Here is a 23,714-nt window from a genome sequence, read left to right on the forward strand (position 1 = left end):
ATTAAGGAGGCAATTACTATAGATATTGCATAGAGTAAAACTGTGCCAATCCAATATAGTAGCTGCTAGTCACGGGAAGCTATTTAATTTAAACAAATAAAATGATATGAAATTTAAAATTTGTTTCCTCAATCACACTGGTCACATTTTAAGTGCTCAGTAGCCATATGTAGCTATTGGCTGCCACATTAAACAGTGGAGATACAAAACTTTTCTATCATCGAAGGTTCTGTTGAACAGTGCTGGTCTGTACTGAATAGCTGTGTTCTTTTCCTCCATTCAGTAAGAATCTAATTTACTCTCATGAATTTTGCTGCTCATTATTGTGACAGTGCTGAAAAGGGAGCCAAATTTTTGAAAGGCTTGGGTGAAAAGGACTGCCCTGTATCCAAGTTTCTTCTTGGAAATCCAAGTTGTAACAGGACAATCCTAAAATGGAATAAATATTTGTTGTCATTTCATGCTGTTCCTGCCAGCTGGATCATCTGGGTGTAACCAGGACAGAAGGCCCTGGGCTTCTGAAGTGAGCTCTGCTCCTGGGTCCCTACAGCCAGTGAGGCACAACTGTTCTTTCAAGCCTCAAACTGTCAAGATTTAGATATTCAACAACCAGATTTGTGTTCTTTTTAAAATGCCTCCTAGAATCTAAGAATTAGCCCAAATGTTATGTTTCCCTTTCTTTATTGATTTTTTGGCCTGCTATATTATTGAAAATTTTGAACAAATAGAAATGTAGCAGATTCATATAATGAATTCCCAAGTACCAACTAAGCAGTCTTAATAATGATCAAATCAGAGCCTATCTTGTCTCATTTATAGCCCTACCCACTCTCTCCAATAGGATTAACTTGAAGCAAACTCCAGAAACCATACCATTTCATCTATAAATATTTTCCTGTGTATCTCTAAGAGATAGGGGTGCTTTTAAAAGAATAATACGAAACACAATATCATTATAATGCCTAAGAAAAAACCCTATAATTCCTTAATATCTTCAAAATATCCAGTCATCCAAACAGGATCCAAACAATGCAATGGTTGATATATCCTTTAAGCCTTTAAATCTGTAAGTGTTCTTCCATCTCTATTTTTACCCCTTAATAACATTTTGTAGAGGAAATCAGGTCTTCTGTAAAGTCTTCCAGAGTCTAGACTTTGTTCATTGCATCCCCATGGTATAATTTAACATGTTCCTCTGTCCTGTTTATTTCCTGTATATGAGTAGTTGGACATCGAGGCTTCTAAGACATTTTTATACATTGTGTCGTAACCTTCTATTTAGTTGAAGTGTCAGATAATGTTATGATCAGTCATTGCTAATCATTGCCTAGAACCATTCATTTGATTTAAGCTATAAAACTCTGATATTCTAATTCTATCATTTTCTTCACTTACTAGCTGGAATATATCCATAAAAAAAGACACTATCTCTCATTAACTATTCAGTTATCTATAGGTAAAGTTAATATAGGAAAGGCAGAAAAAATGCTTGATTTTTTCTATTACCAATTTTGAAAAGAAAGAGTTGATTCCTTATCATCCTCCAGAAGATTAACTATGAGTTTTTATTTTTATTTTCTTAGTATCAGAAGAACTAAGCATTTGATGTGTTTTAATCCACTGTAGTTATTTTTCTTACACAAATTTTTCCATCTTTGGCCATTGGGAACATCTTCAGGTTGGATCTGCAGCCCGTTTGACATGACCTCAGTAGTCTTTGATAATTTTTTACTATCTAGTATAACAATATGTACCCATTTTCTAATCTGTTTGCTTTGATATTATTCCATATTTTCCTGCAAATACACCAGTCACTGATTGCACACTCAGAAACTGAGATGTTTCTTATATAAAAACAGAGAGGGGCAGTCCTTGTATCTTTAATAAATTTTGAGTAATTTATATTCATTTACTTACTTAACAAATAGTTACTAAGAATTGGCAATGTATCAGGCACTAGCACAATTCTCAATCCAGCAGGAAAGACAGACAATAAGTTCTGTAGTTATATGTCAGTGTGCTATGATGAAAAGGACTGTAAAAGAAAAGGAGAGGGTGCAGTGAGAGTATATAATAACTGGTCTAACATGTTAGGGAAGACTTTCCTGAGAAAGTCAGTGAGAAGCCAAAATCCGGAGAATGAGTAGGATGATGGTAGCCTGGCAAAGGGGTAGAGACAATAGCATATGCAAAATCTGGAGGTGGAAGATACTTATCACATTCAAGGAACTGAAAGACCTGCATGAGCTAGACAGTGGGAAAGAAGAGGAGGTAGACGATGAAGCTAGAAATGCATGCACAGAGGTCAAATCATATAGGGCTTTGTGGGTCATGTTCAGGATTTTATACTTTATCCTAAAAGGGATGGGAAACCACTGAAGGGTTTTAAGAGAGAAACAACACAATCAGATTTTTATGTTTCAATTCTAGCTGTTGTATGGAGAGTGAATTGGTCACGGCAAGAATGAAAATGGAAATTGGGGGTTATTACAGGTGAAAAATCATAGTGTCTTGGAGTAAGATGACAGTGAAAATAGAGGGAAGTAGACAGATTCCAGAGATTTATGGACAACCAAAAACCCAGCTTCATGCTCAATGGGGAAACAATGGGAGCATTATTACTAGACTCAGGAGTAAGACAAGATGTCCACTGTATCCACACTTATCTAATATTGTTCTAGATGTGTTAGTCAATGCATTTGGACAAGAGGAGGGAATTATTGTTGTCAAAACTAGAAAGGAGGCATTATAAAGTATCACTATTTGTAGATATGAGTATGTATCTGGAAACCTCAAGAACATACAATGGAAAATCCATGACAAACAAAACAAGAATGCAATTAATGTATACAAACCAATAACTTTTATGTACACAAATAGCAATCTGTTAGGTAGAGTGGGGGAAAAGACAACCAAAATAGATAAATTCCCAGGAATAAACTTACCAAGAAATGCACAAGATCTACATGATGAAAACTTTAAAATGTTCTTAAGGAAGACAAAAGAAGAGTTGAACAAATGGAAAGATGAATTGTGTTCTTGGATAGGAAGTCAGAAGACTCAATCATAAGATATCAATTTTCTCTACATTAATCTATACATTTAGAAACAGATCCAGCTTTGAAAACATTGGCAAATGTAGTTTGGTCACTTAATAGTTGAAAACAGAAGCCAGGAGGTAGTAAGAGGCTGAAATGCAAAAGGTAGGTGGATAATGTTAGCTTAGTGTCTTTTTTACAGGAGTAGAGATGGAACAGCACGTGCAAAGGTCTGGGGGTTCAAGATACTTGTAACATTCAAGAACAGAAAGACCTGCACATGGTGGACTGTGGTAAGAGAGGATGAGAGGGTATGGAAAGAAGCTGGAAGGCTAGTGAGTCTAGAGTGGTGAATAGATGAGGCAGTGGAGACCAGGATGCAGACAACTCTGTCAGGAAGACTGGATGCTCAGAGGGTGAGTATAGGGGGTTGGCTGGTATTTGCTTCTCCAGGGAAGTATTCAGCCCCAGTCTGCCTCCCTCTAAGTAAGAGGGCAGTTTAGGGATTCTTCACTGCTACCTTCAGGGTAGAGCTGTATGCAAATTAGACCTGCAAATCAGACCTCATGAATGCCTCCTCAGATCACTGGGCTAAGGGCCTTGGTCCTGCCTAGCTCCCAGGGTCTCACTGGAAGTCAGTGACTTAGCAATACATTTTTCAGCCCTTCACAGTATATACACTGTTCTTTTCACAAGACATCCTGATGCTTGAATTAATACTAGCAGGGGATGAGCTCAGCATTGTTTATCCAGGAATGGGACAAGGGCTAGAACCTCTACTCTCTTTAGGCCCCCCTCCCATAGTGAGCTCTGCTGCACATTGGCCAGAAAACCAGCTTGTCACCGGGTGCAGTCTGCAGTGAGGAATGGAGGAAGGCTAACCTGATATTTGAACAAGCCCTGCCTTCGTTACCCAGTGTCCTGCCTTAGAGAGTTAATGAATGATGTGGTGTGTAGACCTGGGAAACCTGATTTAACACAACTAACTAATGCCTGATTTCCCAGAGAACTAACATCCCAGAGAAGCTTGGGCCCTGGGAGGGTAACTTAAATTCCATTTCCTGGAACAAAAGCCTATAGCCAGTCCTGTTTCCTGAGCTGTCAAGTAAAACTGTCAGAATCTATTTAAGAAAACCAGGCCAATCTAGCTGTGTTTATTGAGAATAGCCAGATGTGACAAAGAGGAAAAGAGTTTTCATTCCATTCATTCACAGATATTTATGGAGTGCCTTACCACATGCCAAGGCTTGTTCTAGCTGTTGGGTGTACAGAAGTGGGCTAAGTAGGTGAAAGACTTATCCTCAAAAGGCTTACATTCTAGTGAAGAGAGACAGACAACAAAGATAACAGACGAAGTACGTCTATACTAGAAGGTGGTAAGTACTATAGCTTCAGTTAGTGTAGGAAAATGTCTGTCCGACATTTTTAGGACACAAATGGGTGCTGGTAGAGAGCATAGATAAGGTGGATATTAATCATTGTACTAGCTATTAGGTAGAGTAGTTAGTGACGCACTTTCTGAGAAAGTGACATTTAAGCTGACTCCTGAAAGATGAGGAGCCAGCCTTCTGAAGAGTGAAGGAGAGAGAGAAATGTTACAAAGGCCTGAGTTAGGCAAGAACTCAGAATGTTCAAAAAACAGAAAGAAGGTGGACTTCTGCAGTGTGCTAAGCTAGGGGAGGACCCCACGCCCAAGGCTGGGGAGGCAGGCATGCCCTGATAAGGGATGTGGATTCCCCTAACTCACTGTGCTCATTACAGCACAATTATCTATTTCACTGTTAAGCTGCCCACTCAGAACTCACTGACCAACTCAGCTGCCTGGCCTTGGCTTGGAGAGAGGACATCTTAAGTAAGTCCCAAGACTGGCCAAAACAGATGTAATAAAGTCTATGCTCTAAAGCTTACACACAACAGCCTTCAAGGAGCTTCTGGGATTTTCTCTCAGCTCATTTACTTTCATGTTAAATGCCCTTTCAGTAAATTTCCTTATCTGATTTCCAAGCCCATAGCAGATTTGAAGGGCAGGGAAGGGCAGCCACTCTGTTCAGCTGACATCCTAATTCAGTGAGTCATTTGGCTTGGAAACCACCTTTCCCTGTGACTGACTTCATCCTCTACTGTAAGGACTCCAGAATTCCTCGGACACCCTTACAACACACTAACTGTACCATGATGTGGTAGCAAGAAAACTGATACACATTAGCCCTGGATGCAAATTCTGATTCCAACATTTATAATTCCACGTTACCACTAGATTGTGAAAGATTTAAGGACATTGTGTCTTAGTCATCTTTGAATTCACTCATAATCCATGCTCCTACTCCAAGCCAGGAATAATGCTAGTCATGTAATAGTGCTTGATAAATCGATCTTGAATGAATAAATGAAAGTATGATCTTGGATAAATTACCCTCTCTGATCCTCAGCTGCCTAATCTTTAGAAGGAAATAACATCACCACCTCAAGGGCTTGCTTAGAATGTTAAATAACAGTATATGGAGAAATCACAGTGTACAGTATAACATACAATATTACATGCAAGGTGTTTTGCTCTTTGGGGCTGAATCAGAGGTGTCCTTCGAAGGGTCAAAGGAACCTTTAGGCCCTTGTGTCTACGACTTGAAATAGCTGCCACTAGATGGCAATGTTTTCATAAAGCACACTGAGTCATTTTTCAGTTTACCTAATGGCCTTCAAACTGAGGGTTCTCACGCCACTGGGAGTACCGAACGCTTTCCAAGAGGGCTCAGTTATGGATAGTTTTGAGGAAATCAGTTTTCCCATCCTCAGCTTCTATGTGTCCTCTTTCCTAAAACTAACATGCTTAGGAAAGTACCTGTGTTCACGATAGCCCTTCTCCAACTTTTCAAAAAGAAAGGCACACCCATTATTCCTCCCAAATCTGATTTTATGGGACCACCAGGTGAATAATATCCTCCAAGGCATCAGTCAAAGGGGAAGTTTCCTTCAGTGATTAACAAGGAACCAGTCTTTCCCTATCCTTTACATACTTCTGTGAAGAGTGAAATTTGGCTTTAGAAATGGGGTATTTTGGCTCAAGCGGTTATGGTCTGAATATAATATGTGGTACAATGGGGTGGTGGGATTAAGGCTTCTTCCATCCCCTAAGAATTATCAAAGAAAGCATTTATTTTAAGGCAAAAAGCACATAGAGCATCTTTTTAAAAAAGTGCTAAATAATGGGTTTTTACATACTTAAGTATAATTTTTTTACCTATTCTCAATACTCATCCCAAAGTCATGTCATTAGCAGAAAAGAAGTATGTTGGAATGGCCAAAGTAGTTGATCATTTTAGGTGTAACTATAATATTTTCTAGGATCACCAAATTTTTTATGACACGCTTGCTAAACAAACCAAGTTTTTATGTGATCTCTTTCAAATTTGCTGTGTTATTCAGTAAGATAGTTACAAACTATTTTTATCAAATCATAGAATAAAATATTTACTCCAGTTTTAATAAATTCTCATCTTTATTTCATCTTATTTTATTTAACATTGCCTATTTCTCACTAACATAAGTACAATTGTATGTTACATGCCAGATCAGTTAATTTTTGCAATCTATATCTTTCCATTTCATTAAATCATGGGGAAAGTTTTATTGTATTGTCTAATGAAATAATAGTGCTATTTCTGTTTTTATATTTGAGATTTATTTGTTTACTGTCAAAAGCAGAACCTGACTTTGAAACAGACTTATGGATACAGCTGACCAAAGAAATATCAGGATTTGTAACATATTCCTTACTTTTATAAATAGTTTATAATTTGGCTATCCATGACACTGCATTATTACAAATTAGGTAATGAAGAATAGCATATTGATTTATTACTTTGTTTTCCTAACTTTAAAAAGTGATTAATGAAAAAGATAACTGAATTATATTAAATCTACCCTAAATTAATCTTGCCCACTTCTAATCCTTACAACCCTTGAAACAGATTCTATTCTTCCCCCCACAAAAAAGTTAAATAATTTACCCACAGCCACAAAAAACAAACAAACAAACAAAAAGGGCCTCTGAGTAAGCCAATCTGAATGTCACCATAACCATGTATTTAAACTTAGGCAATTATACTTTGTATATTCCAACTTTACACAATAAAATAAGCTTGATTGTCTGGTCTCCAAGTTCACAGCAGAAGAGAAGAAAAGTAGAGTGGGGAGCAGAATCTTAAAGGGACAAACATTTTGACAGTAGTGAGAAGTGATAGTCAACAACCTAATAGCAAGGAAAAGACACAAGAGCTATGGAAAGCAATCCTCTAGATGAAAACTGCAATCATTTTAGTGAAGATGCTCAAAATCCTACCCTATATTGCTCTTTTAAATTAAATTAATATTTAATGTCTATGTTATGACTATGTAAATATTTTTACTGAGTCACTTAGTATATACTTATTTAAGCTGGGCAACTTACTGCTTTCCCTGGAGGTAATAATGCCTCATCTTCTCTATTACATAGTTTTCCAGATACCTATTACTGATTAATTCTCAAACTCTGATGTTACTGAAAAGTGCCTTCTAATGTAGTCAAATGCTTCAGGTACATTTTTCCTTGGAGTCATCCTTCTGCAGCCTTGCATGCTTCTGCTTCAGTCTGGAGAGTTTCTCTGTATGCCTGAGAATCATCTTTCCTCTTAGAAATTCTTATCACCATTTTCTTGGTTAAACTTGGTTAAAAGTTTAGCTGACTATAAAATTCTTCAGAATTTTGACGACCTTTCTCAATTGTCTTCTAGATTCCAGTTTTACTCTTGAAAAGTCAGATGCTGTGCTGATTCCCAATCCATTAGATGTTACCTGTTTTTCTCTATGGAAGCCCCAGGGTTCTGAAGTTTCAGAATGACAGATCTTGCTTTGTTGAGATATAATTTACATATTATAAATTATGCCAGTTTTAAAGGTACAATTAGATGAGTTTTGATACATATATAGTCATATAATCTCTATTGCATCATGATAGAAAATATATTTCCAGCTTTCCAAAAAGATCCCCTTTTTCAATTCATCCTCTACTCCCAACCCCTGGTGTGTGGAAACCACTGGTTGGCTTTTTATCACTGTAGTTTTGCCTTTTCTAGAATTCCATATAAACAGAATCATACAGTATGTTGTCTTCCGTGTCCGGCTTCTTTCCCTTGGCATTAACCCTTTTGAGATTTGTCCATTTTGTTGTGCATATCAGTCGTTTTTTTCCTTTTGTTAAGTAGTATTTCATTATACCAATTGAACACAATTTCTTTATCCATTCACCAGAAGATGGACACTTGGGGTTTTTCCAAATTTTGACTATTATGAATAAACCTGCTATTAACATTCATGTACAAATCTTTGTGTGAATCAGTTTTCATTTATCTTGGGTAAATATTTAGGAGTGGAATTTCTAGGTCTTAGATAAATGTAGGTTTAACTTTAAGAAACTGCAAACTGTTTCCCAAAGTGGTTATACCATTTTGCATTCCCAGCAGCAATATTTGAGGGTTCCAGATGCTCATCTTCACTGGTATTTGATGTTGCGATTTTTTTAAGTTTTAGCCATTCTAGTGGGTGTGTGGTGATATCTTAATGTGATTTTAATTTGCGTTTCCCTAATGACCAGTGCTGTTGAGTTGCTTTTCTTGAGCATATTTGCCATCTGTATATCTTCTTTGGTAAACTATTCAAACCTTTTACCCACTTTTTATTGGGTTGTTTGTCTTGTTATTATAGGATTGTAAGAGTTCTTTATATATATTCTGAATACATGTCCTCTGTTGAATATATGTTTCATAAATATTTTCTCCCAGTCCCTGGATTGCATTTTCTTTTTCTTCAAAGTACCCTTTGAGGAGTAAAAGTTTTTAATTTTGACAAATTCCGTGTAATGGATTGAATACTGTTCCCCCCAAATTTATGTCTACCCAGAACCTCAGAAAGTGATTTTATTTGGAAATAGGATCTTTGCAGATGTAATTAAGGTAAGGATTGAGGTGAGATCATACTGGATTAGGGTAGACCATAAACCCAATAATACTTATCCTTGTAAGACCAAAAAGGCACCAGAAGCACAGAGAAGAAGGCCATGCAAAGAAAGCAGAGATTGTGATTATGCTGTAAATAGGTTCTGGTACAGATTCCAGGGGGATCCTCACACCACCAGTTTTCCCACACCAGCTGGGTATCCTACAATTCAACTCAATTATGACATTACCTACCCAGAGATAGCATCAGATTCCACTAGTTAAGGGTTAGTTCCACAAGACTGCCTTCCTCTTCAGATGCCAGTCCCCTGTATTTCTGACCAACTGGTTGTGGTTAGGTTCCCACAACCCTCTCCTTGAGTTTGATTAATTTGCTAGAGCAGCCCACAGAACTCAGAAAACCTGTTTACTCACTAAATTACCAGTTTATTGCAAAGGATATTAAAGGATACAAATCAACAGCCAGATGAAGAGATAAGCAGGGTGAGGCCCTGAACAAAGGAGTTTGGAGCCCAGTACAGTGGCATATGGAGGCATTCTGGTTCCCCAACATAGAAGCTCTCCTTTTGGGTTTTCATGGAGGCTTTATTACATAGGCATGATTAATTAACTCATTGGCCATTGACAATTGATTGATTTAACCTCCAACTGCTCTTCCCTCCCTGGAGGTCAGGCAGGTGGGAATGGGTTCAACCTTCTACTCAAGTCTCTGGTTCTCCTGGCAACCAGCCCCTACTCTTGGGGATGGTTCCAAAAGCTGCCTCATTAACATAACAAAAACACCTTTGTCACTCTCGTTACACAGGAAATTCCAAGGGTTTTAGGAGCTCCTTGCCACATGTTTCTTATTATAACTCACAGTATCACATGCTGTCACAAGCCAAAGAAAACCAGGAGACACCTGAACTAGAAGAAACAAGGAAAGATTCTCCCTTGGAGATTTCAAAGGGAGTGTGGCCCAGTCACACCTTAATTTGGGACTTTGGTCCCCAGAAATATGAGGAAACACATTTCTATTGTTTTAAGCCACCTTGTTTGGGGTAAGTTATTATAGCAGCCTTAGAAAACTTAGTCCAATTTATGGATTTTTTTTTAATACTGTGTTCTATTTAGGAAATTTTTGCCTTATTCAAAGTCACTAAGATTCTCTTTTTTTTCCTCTTAAGGTTTTATACTTTTAGCTCTTACATTTAGGTCTACAATCAACTTCACATTGATCTTTTTTATGCTGTGAAGTAAGAATTAGGGTTAATTTTCTTTTTCATGTGGATATCCAATTATTCCAGCATCATTTGTTGAAAAAATTTATCCATTCACCATTGAATTATCTAGGAAACTTGATCAAAAATTAATTAGCCATAATTCTGTGGACCTATTTCTGGGCTCCTTATTCTGTTCTGTTGATCATTATTCTACTGATATCATAATGTCTTGATTTCTACAACTTTATAAGTCGTCTTGAAATGAAAATAGTGTACGTCTTCCAATACTGTATTTTTTTTTCCAAAATTGTTTTGGTTTTTCTAGTTCTTTTGAATTTTTATCAAAATTTTAGAATCATCTCACCAATTTCTACAATTGGGATTTTGATTGGAATTGCATTGAATCAGTACTTCTTAACTGAAGCAATTCTGTTCCCATCGGGATATTTAGACAATGTCTGGAGACATTTTTGGTTGTCTCAGCTAGGAGGTGCTGCTGGATCTAGTAGACAGAGATCAGGGATACTGCTAAACATCCTGCAATACGCAGGACAGGCTCTTACAACAAAGAAGTATCTGGCCCCAAATGTCAATTGTTCTGCTGCTAAGAAAATTTGCATTGAATATATATGTCATTTTTGGGAGAAATGACATCTTCAAGATATGAAATCTTTAGACCCATAAGCACAGTATTTCTCTCCACTTACTTAGGTCTTTAATTTCTCTTAGTGATATTTTGTAGTTTTTGGTATACAAGTAATGCACATTTTATGTTAAATTTATCACAATCAACCATCACCACTATCTAGTTACAGAACATATTCATTATCCCCAAATCTGTACCCATTAAACAGTGACTCCTCATCTCCCTCCCTCCTGCCTCTGGCAACTGCTAATCCACTTTCTGTCTATGAATTTGCCTCTCTGGGTATTTCATATAATGGAATCATGCAATATGTGGCTTTTATGTCTGGCCTCTTTCACCTAGCATGTTTTTTTTTAACTTCATCCATGTTGTAGTATGTATCAGTACTTTATTCCTTTAATATACACCACATTTTGCTTTCTATTCATCAGATGATATACATTTAGGTTGTTTCCACCTTTTGACTATTGTGAATAGTGCTACTATGAACATTCATGTATAACTTTTTATTTGAACACCTGTTTTCAATTCTTTTGAGTATATAGTTGAGTATGAAGTCAGACCCTTACCTGACATCATAGGAAAGGAATTGCTGGGTCACATGGTAATTTTATGTTTAACTTTTTGAGGAACTGCCAAACTGTTTTCCACAGTGGCAGCACCATTTTACATTACTGTGAGCAATGTACCAAGATCCTATTTTCTCCATATCCTTGCCAACTCTTGTTAAATTCCTTCCTTCCTTCCTTTCTTTCTTTCTTTCTTTCTTTCTTTCTTTCTTTCTTTCTTTCTTTCTTTCTTTCTTTCTTTCTTTCTTTCTCTCTCTCTCTCTCTCTTTCTTTCTTCCTTTCTTCCTTTCTTCCTTTCTTTTGTCCTCTTCCTGGTGCCTGGTGGGTCTGAAGTGGTGTCTCATTGGGATTTTGATTTGCATTTGCCTAATAACTAGTGATCAATATCTTTTCATACCCCTGTTGGACATTTGTATATCTTTTGGGGGGAAATACTTAGTAAAGTCCTTTTCCATTTTTTAAATTGGGTTGTTTGTCCTTTTGTTGTTGAGTTGTAAGGGTTCTTTGTTTATCCCAGCTACTAGACCATTATCAGATATATGATTTTAAAATATTTTCTTCCATTCTATAAGTTGCCTTTTCACTCTTTATAGTATACTTTGATGCATGAAAATTTTAAATTTTGATGAAGTCCCATTTATCTATTTTTTCTTTTGTTACTTGTGCTTTCAGTGTCTTATCTAAGAAACCATGGTCAAATCCACACTCATGAAGATTTAGCCCTGTTTTCTTATAAGGATTTTATAGTTTAGCTCCTATGCTTAGGTCAATGATCCACTTTGAGTTAGTTTTTGTCTATGATGTCAGGTAAGGGTCCAACTTTATTCTTTTGCATGTGGATATCTAGTTGTCCCACCACCATTTGTTGAAGAGATATTTTTTCTTCATTGACTAGCATTAACACTCTTGTTGAAAATCAATTGACCATAAATGTATGGGTTTATTTCTGGACTCTCAATTCTATTCCATTGACCTACATGTCTATCCTTACGCCAGTACTACATGGTTTTGATAACTGTAGCTCTGTATAAGTTTTGAAATTGGAAATTTGTGTAGGAAGTGAGTCCTCCTGCTTTGTTCTTTTTCAAGATTGTTTTGGCTATTCAGGATCTCTTGCAATTACATATGAATTTAAGAATTAGCTTTTTCATTTCTGCAAAAAAAAATTGCCATTGGGATTTTGTTAGGAACTGTATTGAATCTGTAGATTTCTTTGGTTAATACTGCCATCTTAACAATATTAAGTCTTTCAATCCATGAACATAGAATGTCTTTCTATTTATGTATATCTTCTTTAATTTCTCTCAGAAATAATTTATAGTTTTCAGAGTATAAGTCTTACACATTTTATATTAAATTTATCACCAACTAGTTCATTTTGATGCTGTTGTAAGTGATATTTTTTAATTTTTTTTTATTTATTTATTTATTTATTTATTTATTTATTTATTTATTTATTTATTTATTTTGCTTTACTGAATTGTCTAGGCCCTCCAGCATAATGTTCAATAGAAATGGCTACAGTGGACATCCTTGCCTTTTTCTTGATCTTTAGGGGGAAATATTCAATCTTACACCATTAGGCATGATGTTAGCCATAGGTTTATTGTAGATACCCTTTATCAGATTGGGGAAGTTCCCTTCTATTCCTAGTTTGCTGAGAGTATTTAGCCAAACAGATGTTGGATTTGTCAAATGCTTTTATTCTTATCTATTGAGATGATTATATGGTTTTTCATCTTTAGTCTATCAATGCATTGAATTACATATTTGATTTTTGACTATTAAACCTTATATTCCTAGTAGAAATGCCACTTAGTCATAAATATTATCCAACTTATATATTATTGGATTCAAGTTGCTAATGTTTCATGAATGATTTTACATCTATGTTTATGAGGGTTATTGGTCTATAGTTTTCTTTTCTTGTAATGTCCTTGATGGTTTTAGTGTCAGGGTAATGATAACTTCATAGAACATGTTAAAATATATTCCTCTTCCTTCATTTTTTGGAAAACTTTATGTAGAATTTGTATTATTTCTTCTTTAAATATTTGGTAGGTTTCTCAGTGAAGCCATCTGGACCAAGCATTTTTTTGTGGGAAGGTTTTTCCACAACAAGTCAATTTCTTTTGTAGAGATATTTCCTTTTGAATAAACTTTTGCACTTCGTGTCTTTCAAGGAACATGTCCATTTCATCCAAGTTGTCAAATTTGTTGGCAAAAAGTTATTTATAGTATTACTTCATGATCCTTTTAATGTCTATAGGATCTAAAATGATGTTTTCTCTCATTCTTGATCTTGGTAATTTGTGTCTTCACTCTTTCTTTTCCTTGATGAATTTGGCTGGAGGTTTGTCAATTTCATTGATCCTCTCAAAGAACCAGGTTTTGATTTCATGATTTTCTCTATTATTTTCTATTTTCTATTTCATTGATCTCTGCTCTTATCTTTATTGTTTCCTTTTTCTGCATACTTTAGATTTTTATTTATTTCTAATTAATTTTATTTTGGTCAGAGAAAACACTTTGTATGACTTGATTCCTTTGAAAAAAGTTTTTGATTCCTTTGAAATTTATTGAGACTTGTCTTATGGCTCAGAAGATAGTTAGAAATATGGTCCATCTACTGAGAGATAAGGCAGTGATTATTATGCAAATACAAGGACTAAGGTCTGAGAAGCAATGTGTTTCTTATCGTAAATAAGAGTTTGGATTTTATATATCAGTCTGATGAGCTCAGTAAATGTGCATTCCCTCCTGAGAGAACAAGCTGCCTCTTAATGTTCTCTACCCATAATGGCAAAGATTTTAATTGAAAACTGAACATTTCAATCTTCCAGGTATTTTCAAGTATCCATATGTTTGTATTCAGATATTTGTTTTAGCTTTAGAACATGAATGAAGACCTTAGGTCTCTGAATAAATTGCCCTCTCTTGGATTACGTTGTTTCTCATCTGAGAATAAAAATTAACTCAAGTAAAGTTAAATTACTGTATTTATACACAAATGTATTCTGAGGAAATGTGGTCCATATTGCTCAATATCACTGAATATAACAGTTTATGTGGACAGTAAAAGTGTAGAATTTGAGCCTCCTTGGAATCAGCCCCAGAGTTCTGTTCCTAAACATATTGCAATTAGATATTTTTAGAGCCATTAGCTGGAGTGCACATGCATTGTTGACTTAGAATAGTTTTTAATATGCTACTAGGGATCATAATTGTAGTATCTGAATAAAATTATTGTCCTATCAAAAATTGTCACTAGTGTCAAAAAAGCAAAACTAAACAAAACAAAGCTAATGAAAAAAGTGACCTCTGCTCCTCCCACAAAGCAGAGGGGAGAAGCTGGAAGAAGAAAAGCTCTCTCCTTCCTATGCTCCCCCCATAGCCAATATTTAATCTCTAATTTAGTGTGCCCTCTGTCCTTCAGTGTCTGGACATGTCATGTGGTAAAGAGGGCACAGTGACAATAGAATTTGCTTAAGTCATCAGGTCTTTGTGAAAACTGTTGCTTTCTCAGGGCTACCTGGGAATTTCAAGCCCTAATTTTCAATATCTCCTCAGTGTATGTATGTAGGATCTACATACCCCATAGTAGGCACAGGGCCCTTCAAATTACAGCCTCTAAAGCTATATAGAAAACTAAGTGTTACAGCACCAGATCCCAGGACCCAATCAGCAATCCCCTACCCCTCCTTGGGAACTTCTGTTCTAAAATATCCACAAGTATGAATGCACAAGACTAAATTAACTTCTAATTTATAACATCTCAATGATAATCCAACCCCTCTCAACTGGTGTTTTTCAACTAAACATTATTGGCACACCAGGATAAGTTTTATTAAAAAAGAGAAAAAGAAAGTATTACCAAGTTCAGTCTTATATCTAACGCAGAGAAATGAAAGAAACGCCCCTCACTTTGCCACAAGCCTATGACAAGGCAGCCAATCTGCTCTGCTGAAGAATTTTTCCTGAAGTCTCTCAATAGCTTTTTTAAAAAAATAATCCATACACTTGTTAGTAACTCCCTTCACATTCAATAAAATTACTTTATGGACGTCATTCAATGTGGAAGGAAGAACTATACATACATAATTTAAGAAACTTTTTGTGAGAAGCAATGAAGTTAGGAACCAAGCCCCACAAATGGAACACTCCAGAGTCTCACTAACTTTTCCCTGCCCTCATCCAAGGCTGAGTTAGAAAGCAATCACCTACACAGGACTCAAGGAAGAAACACAGAGTTAAGAAGGTTGGAGAAGGAGTCAGAAAACCTGGATGCTGGTCCTGCCTTTGTCACTAACTTGCTGGGTGAATTGGAATTAAACTCCTTGTTCTTCCTATTCTGGAGTTGCTCATCTTTAAAGTCAGGAGATTGGGTTCCTAAACTCTGAGCTTCCTACAGACACTTCCCATCTGCTTCCTTGCTTTCCATGGCTCTCCGCTCTCCATGTTCTCTAGTATCTCTGGTGTCTCCTTTTTGGACAATTCTTAGTCCTTTGTCACATAAATGCAGGAGTCTCTCCAGTGGAGTGTCCTTGACTCCCTTTTTTCTCTAATCCTCTCTTGCAATTTTTGTTATAATCCGGTAGTGGATACTGGGGTATCGCCCATGTCCCCTCTTCTATACGGAGCCTTTCCTTTCCCCAGCTGCTGGGACAGTTGGAGGATAATAGCTCTCAGCTGAGTCCCTCCCTGGGCCTTGCCTTCATGCAAAGAGATCAACCTCACCCACGTTCACATCCCCTCCCAGGCGAAAGCCCTCATCCAATATTTGTTCAATGTGGGAATGAGAAGGGTCTGCCCCCTTGCTTCTTGATGGGATAACGTTGAAGGGCCAGTCGTACCTGCTCTAGAATTCCCCTGGGTTTTGTTGTGACTATATTGCATTTCGACGCCTCCTTCTGTCCAGTTCTACAGATGTCGATCCTGAGAGCATTCTTCAATAAACCACCTGTACAAAATCTTCATCTCAGAATCTGTTTCCTGGAGAACAAGTCTGTTTCCTACGACACTTAGTGCCAGGAGTGGTTCAAGGAAGTAGACTCTAAAATGAGATTTGGAACTGGACCAACTGTGGTCCCTATCACTGGGGATAGGAGAAGCATTACAAGCTTCTGGTATTCAGTGTAACTGTTGGGTGAATATTAATATTCCATCCAAGTTCACCAAGACCAGAGGGCCTCCATGGAAGCATAGACAGAGCAGCATCTCCTGCAGCCAGAGGGCAGAGAAAGCTTCAACTTGACCCTGGACTTAGTTATAAGAGCAGCAAAACAACAAAGAAATTTGAATTCTTTAGTCAGCTGTGCCAAGTTAGGGCCCTGACTAGGAAGAAGTGAAATCTCGAGACCTGAGATGGGAATATTTGGATTGATACACTCAAAAACCTTGGAACTGCAGATCCCTCTAAACCCTGCGGGCCAGCGGAAATGCCCCAGTGCTCCTGTTAAGGGCTAGTGCTTGAAAATAATGCAGAGGTCTCTCAATCTAGACAAGAAATCAGAAGGATTTTCAAGAGCAGTCCTGCCACGTGGGCAATATGACCCAGCTAACTTTATGGTATTAGAAGTATCAGTAATAGCAAAGGGTGCCATGTGGAACTTATGGCGACTTCCATAGGAGAATCATAATGTAGATCCCTAGGGTATTGAAACAAGTCTATGCCAACTTCAGTGAAGAATTTTTCACCATTTGAAAAACAGCTCCAAATGAGCTACTACACTCTGATAGAGACAGAAGAACTGATTTTGAGAAATCAAGTGAACGTATGGCCAAGGTCACCTGCTTGTAAGATGGTTTCTCTCAAGCCCATCTGTATGGTTAGGCTGTTCACGGTGGCTCTTCTCTTGCTCTCTGTACATCCCCTGTTCCACCAGTCCCTGCTCACTCACATGACTATCCAGTCCTCATAATTAGAGGGCTTAATTAGTTCCTGGTACCAGTGAGCCCACCTGATGTCAAATGTCAATCCCCTTTTCTCCCCAACCCCCCAAGTAGCAAAGATCGCTGCTATGTCCTGTCCACCGTCTGCCAGAAACAGAGCATGTGGGGGTGCTGCTCCAGGACCCTTTATGTAAGATCTCCTGTCCAATAAGCCATTGACGTCTCTGTCACTTTCTCTGGGCTTTCTTCTGTCTCGAGGCTGAGCAGCCTTAAAGATTGCACGCTTGTGGAGTGCAGCCTAACATCATCCAATACACAGTGGAAGTGGTACCTCTGGGATCAGTCAAGAGCAGGGTCAGAGGGCACAAGGAACCTGCACAGGTAGGTGATCCAGACCCCCGTGTCATCCAGCACTGGTGCACTGATGTCGCTCCCTCAGTTCACACCTGTGGCTGCAAGGGCATAGTCAGTGATCTGCGGGAGTGTTTTTTGGGACTCTTGCTCAGTTTTGAAGGTAAATGGACAAGTGCAGCAGCCACAGTCTAAGAAGGTTCTGGTGACAGCAGCTCACCCCTTAGGCTCTGGTCATTCATTTTGTGTGAAAAAAGAATTGGCCTGAGGTAAGAATATAAGGGCAGCCCTGAATAGCTTGTCAGTGAAGTAATTCAGAACCAGCCTCCCAAAATGTGCCAATTCAGCATGTGGATTATTTTGAGCTGAAGACAGTGGAGGCCTCAAAGATTCAGGAAGAGATTTTTAATCTCTCCCTTCAACCGCCTAAAGGAATTTAGATAGAGGGCCTGTTCCAGGAAGAGAGCTATGAGCAGAGACAACCACAGAGAGTGTGGGCAGGTGTGGTAAGCTGGGGGACCCCCTGTTTGTTCAGAGTCCTCTCTGTATCCCATTGTCATTCACCAAACCTTTGTTTTCCCATCTTCCTGTGTATTGCCTTTCTTCCGTTTGAAACTAGACCACCGGCCCCTTCTCCTTAGCTCAGAATGACATATAAGCCTCAATTGCTTGCCTGTCAGAGAGCCTCTCATTCTTTGTGGGACTCCCATACATACGAAATTGCCTTTGTTTTTCTCCTGTTAGTCTGTCTCACGTTGATTTGATTAATAGATCAGCCAAAAGAGCCTAGCCGGATACAGGAAAATTTTTCCTCCCCTGTAGTAGTTTGGTCATGGGTCAGAAAGGAGAAAAACTAGAAGATAGAGTTGAGGGACTGGGCCATCCAGACCCCCAAGGAAGGTGCCTAGACCAGCAGAGGTGCCGGCGAAGGGTAAGGGAACTAGAACAGGTAGTGGAGGAGGGCGACAGTGAGTTTTAGCTGCACCTGGAGACCAGCTGCCATGGTGAAGACTGAGTCTTTCCCACTCCACTTCCTCTCATAATTTTCCTCCAGGAAAAGAGACCAACCAGAATTCTGGAGGAGCTGAATTTATTATACGAAGTAAATGAGTCTGAGTGGATAAGGGGTGAATTGTCATGGACGCTGTGGTGTGCTGCCCTGTCGTCTGCTCTGGACCCAGGCACTCATTCCCCCAGAGGCTGGGTGTGTTGGTTGCCAAAAACTCTCAGCTGAGTCCTTCTGCAGGCATTGCCTTCAGCTGATGAGTGCTGCCTCACCCAAGATCATTTTTCCCTGCCTGGGTATAAAGTCCAGGCACCCTGCCTCATGATGGGCCATCTCTGGAGGTCCGTCATGCTCTAGAGCTCCCACAGGGTCAGCCTAGGCCTCAATTGCAACTGCCCTGCAGTTTGGCTCCCCCAGTTGCCCCCTCCTGCATTCACCCACACATAGGTGTTGATCCCAGAGGTGCTTCCCAATAAAATCCTGCATACAGCAGGAATGGAGTGTCAGCATTTAACGGGGACCGAGTTTCAGTTAGGGAAGATGAAAGAGTTCTGAAGGTGGATGGTGGGGATAGTTGCACAGTAATGTCAATGCATTTACTTCCACTGAACTGAATGTATAGTTAAAGTGATTAAAGTGGAAAATTTTATGTTACTGTATTTTACCACAATAAGAAAAAAAATCTGGGCGTGAATCTCCCTAACTTCTTAGCGAAGTTAACCCAGCAGCCTTTGTGAATATGGCAAAGAGAGCTAGCTTCCACCAACATTCATTCCTTCTCCTTTATTGTTGGAACTCAGCCTGAGACAGCAAGCGGTCTTGAAACTGGCCATGGGATGCGAGACATCTGACTAACTTTGGCCAATTGGTTGTGAGAAGTGATATAAGCCACTTCCTGCTCATTCTCTTAAAATAACAGGCATGCCCTCCACTCATCTTTGCTTCCTTCCTGCTGGCTGGGACACAGATGTGATGGCAGGAGCTGAGTCAGAGAGGCAGCCCAAGTAGAGAATGACAGAGCTACCCTAACAATCCTAGACTGATTATCTCTGGTTGTTCTGTGAGATAGAAATAAACTCCTGTATTGTTTAAGGCACTGAATTTAAGATATCTTTCTTACACTAGCTCAGCCTGTATCTCATACTTTGGATGACTCCAAAATCCATTTCTCTAACCCTAACTCCTTTCGAATAATTCCTGTTTCACATTTTCAGTTTTGAGATTTGGCATGCCCATACTGTAATATATCCTAAATGCTTTCAAAACCTTGTTCCTTATTTCTGATAATACCACAATTCTCCTACCTGTGAAGAACCCTAAACATTCACACAGTGGAATATCATTCAGCCATTAAAAAAAAAAAAGAGGAGGTACCTCAAGATAGGGAACAATCACCAAGACATATCGTTAACTGAAGAAAGCCAGGAGCAGCAGTGTCTATAACACTATTTGTTTTAGGAAAACAAAGAATATATACATTTGTACATATGTGTATGTACATAGAATATCTTGGGAAGGATAGCCAAAGACTGAGTCGCTGCCCTAGATAGGACAGCCAGGGGACAAAGTGGCAGAGAAACTAATTTCTCAATACATACCTGTTTGAACCTTTGAATTGTATACTGTATGCAAAGGGCCAAGGGTGCACTGTTCATTTTCTTTTTTTTCCAATTTTTTAATAGAGGTAGTAGGGATTCAACCCAGGACCTTATGCATGCATGCTAAGCATGTGCTCTACCACTGAGTTATACCCTCCCCCAAGGGTGCACTATTCATATTCTAATCCGGGTAAATTGCACCCCTGGAGTTGTGCTGTGTGTGGCCTGGGCAGCTGTATATATCCATTCTGCCGTGCATGTTTTACATACTCAAAAAAAATGTAAGAAAATATACTTACTTTTGTTCTGTAGCTTGGACAGAACAGTTAAAATATCCTAGTGTTTCAGAGATCTCTGTCTGGATTGCTGGTTACATCTTTGTTACCAGCCATTAGTTTTTGTTGCTGTTGTTGTTGTTGTTTTGGGGGAGTTTTGGGGTTTTTTTGTTTTTTTTTTTTTTGTCATTTAAGAAGATCATCCACTCTTCTCCAGAACTTCCATCAGTGCTGAAATGACCAGCCAGCTTTTTTCCTCCTAGGAATTCCAAGGTGAGACTTGGGGAAGCGCAACAGTGAAACCTGCCTAAGGGTTTAACCCCCACATTTGTCCTTCTTCTGAGAGTTATCAGTTATCTCAGTTAGGACTGAGAACCTGAAAAATGTCCTTAAAGTTTGACCCTGAAAATTCTGCTGCTTGAATTTCCCTTGTCATCCTAAGGAAAATATCAGAGATGCCTGCCAAGATGTATGTACCAGAACACTCGCTGTGGCTTATTTCTCTTGTCCAAAAACATGGTCACAAACTAAAGTGTCATAAATATGTAACTAGTTAAATCTGGTACAGTTCATCTAGGTAGTGGAATTCCAGACGTTGGAAGAATAATAAAATGGGGAAGTGACTTCATTACATTGATAAGTGAGAAAAGCAAATTACAAAACAGTAGCTAAGGCAGTCTCCTTAAACTATCCCAATCTGGTTTTTAAAGAAAGTTGAGTAACTGAGTCTGGAAAAGATATTCACTGATATGTTAATATTGCTTTTTTGCGGAGTTGGGCTTATTATAAGATTATTTGTATTCTTTTTTTTGTGCTTGCCTGTATTTTTCAAAATCACTACAATTAACAAGTTTTCTCTTATAATTAAAAAAATGTTACCCCTACACAAAGTTAATTTGGCGAGTTCTATGAGCACTTCAATTTGCTCCTCATTAGTCTCTGATAGTCCTCTGAGGCATACATACGAATTTTAAATGAGAAACATCAATTCTGAGTTAGGTAGAGAATTCTTCCAATTTCTATCAGGAGGAGGTAAGAGGAGAAGGGTAGCAGATGGTAAGAAGAGGATGTGACAGCTTAAATTGCTTTGTTACCTTTGTTACAAGTTTTCCTTCCAGAAAGAGTCATTTAAAGGTTTTCTAGCTAAATGAGGTATTTTACATTTGTACAGATGACAAACTTCACTATTCACCAGGACCATATGCTTTTCTGATATTCATAAAGGCTTTGAAGTCTAAAATATATGCTGTTTAGGAATGTTACTGGAGACCAGAGGATAATAGCTCTCTCCTAAATAATACATAAGTACCTTTTTAAATTAGCCTTGGCCAGGGGAAATTTTAAAAATAGAAAATATGGGTCAGAATCAAGTTCTACAACTCAGTATATTCTTTATAAAAGATTTATGGACTTGATTCAAGGAGTATTTTAGACAAATTTGTGTATAGCATAAACACAAATTAAATGTAAAAAAAAAATTAATAATGAAAAAGTGAGTCCTAAAAAGGCCAGTAGGTGGCATAAATAATTTAATCAAACTGGCAAGATATGTACTGTGAAAGGTATCTTCCCCAACCTTTTGTCCATGAAAAACTCTTGAATATGTAGACAAAATTCCCGATTAAAGCATCACTAAAGAAGACAACTTAGTTGTAAATACAAAAATTGGAATTGCAGGGGAGATGGATCTCATAGACATCAACCTGAAGCTAGATTGTAAACTGTTTGCCCAGGCCTATCATTAAACCAAAAACAAAAAGACAACATGTAATGAGAGCATCTAATCTCGATGCTCCCCCAGCATCCTTCAACACCTCTGAAGTGGTAGGAGTGTGTTGACATCAGAGCTTAGGAAAATCATGTCTTCCAAAGCCTTGTAGGTGATCCCTGCCCCAGTAAACTCTGCAGGAGCAACAGGAAGCCTTTTCTCCCTTCAAATGCAACTGGAGGGCCGGTCCCAACATTCAGTCTTTACGGGTCCTAGGAAGGCTCCACGACACTAACCTATTACATACCTGTTGGCTGCCTTGGATCTGAATAAGATATTCTCCCCATTTACCAGCATCTGATGAAATGGCCAATAAGAAATGTTTGTCCTCGCTTGCTTTTGTATCTGCTCTTGTGGAAATAGCACCATGGATTAGAATCCAGATATGTGCAAAGACTAGAACACACTGCACCAAACTATTAGGAATGCTTTCTCCAGAAGCTGAGTCTACAGGAGATTGTCTGTGCTCACAATTATATCTTTAGTGCCTAGTCTAGGGTCTTATACATAGTAGGTGGTAAATAAATACTTGTTGAATAAATACTTTTCTATAATTTTAAAATTTTTTGAAATGAGCCTGTTACTTTCGTGATTGTAAGGAAAATAAAAGTTTTCTGGCATACTCATACTCAAAAGAGTAGAGAATCACTCTTCTAGAGGGTTTTTCCCTGGTGAAAGCCTAATTATTTTCTTCCACAGTCTTTATTTGAATGAATTTAATTTTTGAGTGCATATATTACTCAATACATACAAACTTGACAAAACCCACCCAACCTAAAGAGTGTCTAAATCAGCTAACTATTCATTTATATAGATCACCAATGACTCATTTTCAGAGACTTTCCAGGTGTCTCCACTACCTGTTTCAATAAACACGCTCCACTGTTCGTGCACTGTTTGCTTTTCTGTGGACGCCTTACACACAGCTGTGCCTTGAAGCATCGCCTATCCCAGTCCTGTTCCCTTCCCCAGGAAGCAATACTGAAAGTCAGCAGCTTTTTCTCAAGTGAGACACCCACTGCTGCTCTGTGCCTTACAGGCAATCCTCTGCTTTCATCCCAGCTAGGCTGAATGTTAACTGGAAGACAATCAGGGTGGAGGGATGTAGGACAAAGTTTTCTTTATAGCCATATTATAAATAATGATTGGAGTCCAAGTCTACCCCACAGAAGTTGGATTCACACATAATATGGTTGAAACCATTCAAATTTTGGTGTGTAGCTAGAGTAGGCACTTAGTATGAATTTGTTCAGTGAATGACTATTGCTAGTGCTTCTTTGCAAGAGGAATTTAGAAACTGAGACCCAATCTCAGGGAGGTGTCATCTCTGCTTCCAGCTCCTAGCAGCTGTTGATACCTGCAGGCGCTTACAAGTTGGG

The sequence above is a fragment of the Camelus dromedarius genome, chromosome 15 (genome assembly GCF_036321535.1).
Source record: "Camelus dromedarius isolate mCamDro1 chromosome 15, mCamDro1.pat, whole genome shotgun sequence".
NCBI lineage: Eukaryota > Metazoa > Chordata > Mammalia > Artiodactyla > Camelidae > Camelus > Camelus dromedarius.